General features: G+C 39.0%; 1 long non-coding RNA gene across 1 annotated transcript; it reads right to left on the bottom strand.

Moving 5' to 3' along the window:
• Positions 1-1,529: 1,529 nt before the first annotated feature.
• On the bottom strand, positions 1,530-7,621 carry LOC137088168 (uncharacterized). The gene is made up of 3 exons (XR_010907547.1): positions 7,401-7,621; positions 2,975-3,038; positions 1,530-2,740 (listed from the first exon to the last, which is right to left on the bottom strand). It is a non-coding gene; the product is annotated as an uncharacterized lncRNA (long non-coding RNA).
• Positions 7,622-8,259: the final 638 nt, after the last annotated feature.

The following is an 8,259-nucleotide window of genomic DNA, read 5'->3' on the forward strand; positions in this document are numbered from 1 at the left end:
CATCTTTCCCCCATTGTCCATTCTTAAACAGGGAAAGCAGTCTTGATGACAGCAGGTTTCCAGATGCTTCCATGTTCAAAATTCACTCTTGATGTTTTTCACTATGCAGCGTCTCTGTCTGTAGTTTGAAAAAGACATTAAACTTCTGCTTAACTAACAAGCATAAGAAGACAAAATGATTAATAAACCAGATCATTAAGACTACGATACTTTATTTTACATAAATAAAAAAATGTTTTGCTTGTTTTAAAAGGGTATTCTAAAAAGCTTTTCTTATTTAAAAGCCTTTATTTATTATACTTACACTTTTCAAGGCCATATTGTTGTGGAGTTGTTACAGCAAACCTCTTCTAGAGTCATGTGTGTGAAAGCCTCATGGGAGTTTCATTAAATGTTTTGAGACGATGACGTCTGTCATGCCCTGGGTTTTCCACTGGGCATAATATAAATCCTCTTCAGTTTGTCACGTGATTTGAAAGAACACGAAGTGCGAGCTATTCTTTATTTACATATAGAGATCTGAAACTATTATTAAGTTATGCCTAATAAATCAATATGCCCTAATTCAAAATTTAGACAACTTTGCATGCAGGAAAATCTGTTATGAGCAAACTACTTATAGTTTCACCTTCTTAGTTTGCTCCCTGCGTGATATTAACTGTCAGCACACTCTTTCACTTTCAGTTGTGTTGGGAAGAACCGAAAATGATGTGATCCGGTAGATTCCTTGTGTGTACAGGTTTATTTGCTGTTCAGGTGTGGTGTTATAGTGTTTCTTCACTGAATGGTTATTGATGGGGTTGACTTATGCTGGTTTCTTTTCCTCATGGTTTGTTTTCAGACATGAAGTACTTTTACCTTATGTAAGTGTGTGTTTTTGACATCTGTATATAAAATATATACTGGCCTGCATTCAAACCTCAGAAACCCAATCAAGCTTTAAAGCATAGAAAGTAAGTGAGGAATATACAATCCTGTTAGATTACATTTAAAATACAGTCTCCTTTGAAAAAATAGTTGAGTAAACTAGTTATGCTCATTAACAAAGTACATTTGATTCAGTGTTGGCATCTTTACATATGTTTAGATTCACTTTCACTATGACGTGATCTTGTCAAACCCATGCCTATAGAGAAGAAACCCTTTCCAGTGGTGAGTCAAAGCATTGCTTAGTCTGGTTGTTTGATGAGAGAGATTATCTGTAATAAACACTTTAAGATCTGCAGCGGAGGACTGTTATTCTGAAAGAACTGAACGTGATTGATCTTTGGTTGACCAAAAAGAGGAAAGATTAGTTTCATGCCTGCAGAAGAAATGAGCCGTTTTCTATATTTTCTACGTTCAATATTAAATTGAAAAACCAATGAATGCAATGTGCACAGACCATCTTGGATCCTCTGTATTCACATCAAAATTTCAAATTTCCAATTCATAAATCTGTCAAATAAAAGCTAGAATATGAAATGGTTTAGCCATACTAATCTTAGAATGAATATGAAGATTTTATTTGATCAAATTAAGCATGAATATTTACATATAACATTTCAAATTCAGAACTGTTTACAAACGGATCCTTTACAATAACAAATCAATGGATGTGATACATCTATGAAATATGACAGCATCTTATAAACATCACCTAATGATGCACTGATATTAATACTCGACATACAAAACACAACAATGGGGACACTCAACAAATAATAAAAACACTTATACAACAACACAACCTGCCAAAAGCAAAGGACAAAAAAAAGTACATCAGGACAGATAAACCAAATCAAGAATAATCACAGTATAATCTATTCATGCCGCACTGCATGCTGGGTATGTCATAGTACATATGAACTGTATAAATACAGTATGATGTTGTTTGTTTACAGTCATTTGTGTTTGCGGTAAACTTACAGTAAAACTATGAAACTCCTACATCAGTATTTTTAGTGCAGTTAGATACCAAAGTCCTATTGTGAAATTACCGTGAAAGTAAAGCAATTATTAACTTGGAATAATGTCATTTTACACTGACATTTTTAACAGTGATGTTATTTTAATTTGTCAGGTTGACATTCTTTCTTTTGTTTCATTAATTTCATTCACAATGTTTTGTAACATTTGAATTTTCTCCTTCATGTCATCGAGCTCTTTGGTATCACTGCTGGTTAAGAGTCTGTCAAGCCCAGATTGGACCCGAGCAACGATTCCTGTAAGTGTTCCAGTCAAACACATAGTTTCAGAGATCTTCGCAGCCAATCCACCAGCATCATATATCCGTATGAAGCGTGATAATTCATAGGCGGAGTCAAAATATTTACCTAAACTGACCTGCTTTGGGTTATTAATGTCTCTCAAAATTTCCTCAATAAGCCGATTAATGGCTTTCATCTTGCCATTCATACAGAATATTTGACTCTGAAATTCCTCCAGTTCAGCTTCAAAGTCTTCTTTGCTTGATTTCTTTTTGTTCCAGACTCCTCTAGCAATCACACCGCTTGTGGCCACTGTTGCTCCAGCTCCGGCAACAACGACAGAAGCTCCCAGAGTAAACGGAGCAAGAGCGATTCCCAAACCCATCATGACCCCTCCAGTTATTCCTGCATTGGTTCCAATCCGAGAGCCTGCAGCGGCACCTCTGAAATCTTCTGCAAAGGTTTTCAGTCTGTCCATGCACTGCTGGGTTTGAGGATATTCATTCTTAAAGAGTTTATCCAAATCCCTTTCAAGAGATTTAAAAGAAAATCTAGAGAGAAAAAATATTTTATTCGAATTTACAGTATAATTATAACTGTAAAATGTGTTTATTAATGTAGCATAAAACCAAGGTTCTTGAAATGTTAATAATTTATGCTAAATAAATGTGTATTCGGCTTAAAATGTTATTCTTATTAATACTGCTAAATTAATAAATAAAATAAAAAAAAAACACTCATTAATTATCTGAATAAAGGAAGTATGCATAAAAACATTCTCTTACTCATTGTCGGGAGGTTGCTCCATACAGTCGCGCCGGCGGGGATCAACGAATGCTGCCATTGTTGCTACGATTAATAAAACGTAAAAAAGTTATATATATATATATTTTTTTTTTGGTAAAGATTATACAGATATAAACAAAATAGATGGGTGATTGGGGAGAAAAGAAGAGCTGTGGTTTATTTCATTTTTATATACACTGATCAGGCATAACATTATGACCAGGTGAAGTGAATAACACTGATGATCTCTTCATCACGGCTCCTGTTAGTGGGTGGGATATATTGGGCAGCTAGTGGACATTTTGTCCTCAAAGTTGATGTGTTAGAAGCAGGAAAAATGGGCAAGCGTAAGGATTTGAGCGAGTTTGACAAGGGCCAAATTGTGACGGCTAGACGACTGGGTCAGAGCATCTCCAAAACTGCAGCTCTTGTGGGCTGTTCCCAGTCTGCAGTGGTCAGTATCTATCAAAAGTGCTCCAAGAGGAACAGTGGAGAACCGGCCACAGGGTCATGGGCGGCCAAGGCTCATTGATGCACGTGGGGAGCGAAGGCTGGCCCGTGTGGTCCGATCAAACAGACGAGCTACTGGAGCTCAAACTGCTCCAGAAGTTAATGCTGGTTCTGAGGGAAAGCTGTCAGAATACACAGAGCATCTCAGTGTGTTGCATATGGGGCAGCATAACCGCAGACCAGTCAGGGTGACCTCTGACCCCTGACCCTGCCGAAAGCACCAACAGTGGCACGTGAGCATCAGAACTGGACAACGGAGCAACGGAAGAAGGTGGCCTGGTCTGAGGAATCACGTTTTCTTTTACATCACGTGGATGGCCGGGTGTGTGTGTGTGTGGCCTTACCTGGGGAACACATGGCTCCAGGATGCATTATGGGAAGAAGACGAGCCGGCGGACGCAGTGTGGTGCTTTGGCCAATGTTCTGCTGGGAAACCTTGGGTCCTCCATCCATGTGGATGTTACTTTGACACGCTCCACCTACCTAAGCATTGCTGAGACCATGTTCAGCCTTTCATGGAAACGGTATTCTGGTGGCTGTGGCTCTTCCAGCAGGATAATGCTCCTGACACGAAGCACAAATGCTTCAGGAATGGTTTGAGGAGCACAACAACCAGTTTGAGGCATTGATTCGGCCTCCAGATTCCCTAGATCTCAATCCAATCGAGCATCTGTGGGATGTGCTGAGCAAACAAGTCCGATCCATGGAGGCCCCACTCAGCAAATTACAGGACTTAAAGGATCTGCTGCTAAAATATTTGATAAGAAACCAAAGCACAAGTACAAGCTCGAGTAATTAGCTGTTTTTTGGTACAATGGATAAAAGCCTCAAACGCGTCAAAGCGGCCTCATTCACTGAAGTCTTATCACTGATAAAAATCACAATATAGTATTATTTACATTTAAATGTATGCATTTAATGCTTTTTATCCAATGCGTCTTACATTGCATTCAAGGTATATTTTTTACATTATTGTCAGTTCTTGCTTTCCCTGGGAATCGAACCCATGACCTTGCCGTTGCTAGCTCCACACTCTACTGTCAGACTCTACACAGAAGGTTAACTAAAACAATGAATGAGGTTAGTGTCCATGGTGAAAGATTATGGCAGGAAATTAGAAAAAAGGAACACATCTGTTTAACGACAACAAACTGAATGTCCATCAAAACTAAAACAGACTGTGACATAGTGCCTCTCAGAGTAGACGTGACCGTGCGCTGTAACAAGATCAAAATAAGCAGATGAGGGAGGGAGTGTGAAGCCGGAGCAATGAGGGAAATAGTTAGTGGAGGTGGGAGAGGGAGGATGGTTGGGTGGGACAACTGATAACAGATCACAGTTTATGTGAGACAAAGATTCAAGTCAAAGCTGAAATTAGTGATGAAGAAAAAGTGAAAATGGATCAGGGTGGGAGGCAGCGTTACAGTGTCTCAGACTGTTACCCAGTCCTCCTCAGAGTCGATCTCCACCAAAATCCCCGGGTTGTCACATCCCTGGTCAGACTCACATAGGAACTTCGGCTCCGGGGCTTTAGTGGGCACCGTCATCACAGGCTCCGTACTAGCGGAGGGCAGATGTTCTCCATCTGTGGGGGGCTTAGGCATTGTTGTCTCCATGGAGCAGGGTGTTGATGGGCAGGTATGATTGCGAGACATCTGTGAGGTGAGGCTGGATGAGGCTGTTGTCATCCTCTGCTTTGCCAACAGTGAACACAGATCCGATCATCCACAGCGTGAAGTTGATGTAACTACCCAGGGTCCAGCAGGGATCGGCACAAGGCATGACGAAGCAGAGAGCTTTGTCCAGACCACACCAGAATCCCTCCATCAAACAGATGCCATCGCATTTTATATGTTCAGCATGTTTTGTTTAGATTGGTGATGAATTGAGAAATCAACTTTCCCTTGAGCTTTTGATATATAAAAGGTCCTGGTAATATAAGAATATCCTGTACGTTTCAGAGCTGAAAACGTCCTTGTTAGTCAAAGAAAATATTTTATAGACACCAGGCTCAGCTGATCCTGTGCTTCATACTGACATCGGTGACGAAACACACACCTCTACAGCGCGTCTAATCCAGTAGCCCTACCCACCCTCTCATGGAGGTGATCAGCTCGTGCGAGCTAGCCAACACAATAAATATGCCGAGGAATATTAAGATATTGCGCTATTCCTGGTTGTGGAAGAACACAGTCACTGCATAAGCTTCCTTCTGATCCTAATATTAGGAATGAGTGGTTGAACTTTAGTTTTAATGAAGTTCCAGCTCACATGGGGAAGACATGTTCACTTCAGTTCACTGCGGGATCGTTTGTAAACAAATCTCCGGTCGATGCTGGATTTGGATCTGACAGGAATGGTGCAACACACTTATTTGAGTAAACATGTTTTATATGTAATAGTAATCATTTTGCTTATGTGTAACCGTGTCTAACAAAACATTGGCACTGTGCGTGCGGTTCGCGCTTATATCGAACGATCGTGCAGGCTATGTGTAATATAAAAATAATAGTCCAATCAATCGTGGGTCAATGAGAAATAAATCATTTGCTGCGTCCCAATTCGCCTACTTATACTACGTCCTAAAAGTATGTTCTCTTTTTGTGAAGAAAGGGTATATACTTTTGAGTGTGTAGGAGAAAAGTATGCAAGCTTCGGGACTACTTCGTCATCTTTAACAGACTCTGTCGCTTAGTTACGTGCATCCCGTCACCACTTAACTGCCCTATCAATCATCGTCAGATTCGTCACAGTTTAAATCCTCCACGTTTAGATTAATCTCCTACCGTATCGGAGAGAAATGTAGCCGCTCGTCGATCTGCCATGTGTGAGTCTTTGTGGGTCAGAGACTCTCCTCATGTGTTTGCAGTTTAAATATAATGATGCATTTAAAAGTTACTGGCCAAATGGGTCATTAAAAAAGTTCACAATGCTGCTGCAGGTGAAATATAATGTGGACAACACTGAATAAATATATTTTTGTCAGGTTAAATATTGATAGTTGGTCACTCAAACCCCTTTTTCTAAACTTCTCTTCTTAACCGTCGAACTCGCTCATTCGTCATGTTTGTAGTTTTTTAACACTTTGTATCCTCGTTTGTAGTACTAATCGAATCCTCGTCCAACTCGCAATGGGTTGTGGGCAAAAGAGTGCCCATCAATCCATACTTCAAATTCGGAATACTCTTTTCAACATACTATTGTTGATTTGGGACATGCTAATTCTATTTTCGAATACTATTTAGGATGGATAGTTTGCAAATTGGGATGCAGGGATTGTGTTTGTTTGATAAAGACGTTTACAAGCCCTGAGATCAAGAGAATCATTCCGGTTGCCGCTTTTCCTTCAATCTCTCCTCTCCTTTGTGAATTGACAGGGGACCTGAAGCTCATTAAATATGCTAATCTTATCCAATCCTAGCCATGGGCATTTACTTCCATGTCTTCAGTGCGTCACACCCACCAAAAGCAGCGTTTTGGAGAGAGCCTCAAAACCAGTGTAGAAAATAGCATATTACTTATTAGTTATGTTTTTGAATATAAAAACCATACAAACGTCATTAGTTGACCTCAGACAACAGTATAAAAAAAATCAAAAGGCCAGTTTATGACACCTTTGAGGAATTTGTCTTTTTTTCGAAAGGCGGAAAATCTTTACTCCCATTTTTTTGTTTCATTAAAACTTGATAAATAAATAAATAAATAAATAAATAAATAACACACATACACTATGAATATCACAATAATTAAATTTTTTTAGTTATCCCAAACAAAGTCTTAAATAAAAACAATTTTTTGAATACATTTTCATATTCACGTTATAACTACTGTATAACCCCCTCTAATTGCATCTTAATAATTCAAACTACACATTAAAGCACCAAAAACACATCAACATCATCGCATCACCCCAACCTTTCTGCTGTTCTGACTGAAGCGATGCGTCCCAATAAACGATGTGATGAAACCAGCTCGACCGGAGATGTGAGTTAAAGCTTGACCTGCATGTGCTGATACAGAAACACTCTGTGACTTCCTGTTCACTCAGAGCGCGGTCTCAAAACGGATGGATTGTCTCTTTATCTGCATTTCTCTTGCAGTCACGACCGGATGCAGCTCAGTGTGTAAAAAATGCTTGTGTTTTTACAGCGAAGCAATAAGAACTAAATTACACCTGACAATGACATGCTCAAAAATTCAACAGTATGTTAAAACTTGCGTAACACAAATAAAAGACAAACAAGATGTTAGACTAAATATTTTAAAGTTATCCCAAATTAAGCTTAAAAACAACACTCCCTGCCTCTTCTTCTTTTTCTTTCTCTTTCTCTTTCACTTACAACAGAGGTGAGAAACTCACTTGGGGCAGAGGGCCATAGCAGAGGCAGTATTTATCTACAGTATTCACAGTTTAACAGCACTGAAAACGAAATCTGTTTAGAGAAAGAGACATTTGACTGAAGTGCTTGCACACTGTAAATTCCAACTGTGATTCTAACTATTACGTTTTATCTAACTTTACTTAATGTCTTAACTGTAAAAATCTAGTAATCTGTACTATTCACATATTATCCCTTTATAACTCAGAAAAGTTCAGAATATAGCAATGCTTAATAGTTTTCTGTTTGCATTCACCCATTTCCCAAAGTCATCTTGAATGCTGAATTCGAAATAAAAGAATATTTTGAGAGAACATCACATAAGGTGACTTCATAAAAGTCTCAGGTTACATATGTAACCTATGTTCTCAATCTCTGTCTCGTTGCCAACATAG

The sequence above is a fragment of the Pseudorasbora parva genome, chromosome 1 (genome assembly GCF_024679245.1).
Source record: "Pseudorasbora parva isolate DD20220531a chromosome 1, ASM2467924v1, whole genome shotgun sequence".
Classification (NCBI taxonomy): Eukaryota; Metazoa; Chordata; class Actinopteri; order Cypriniformes; family Gobionidae; genus Pseudorasbora; species Pseudorasbora parva.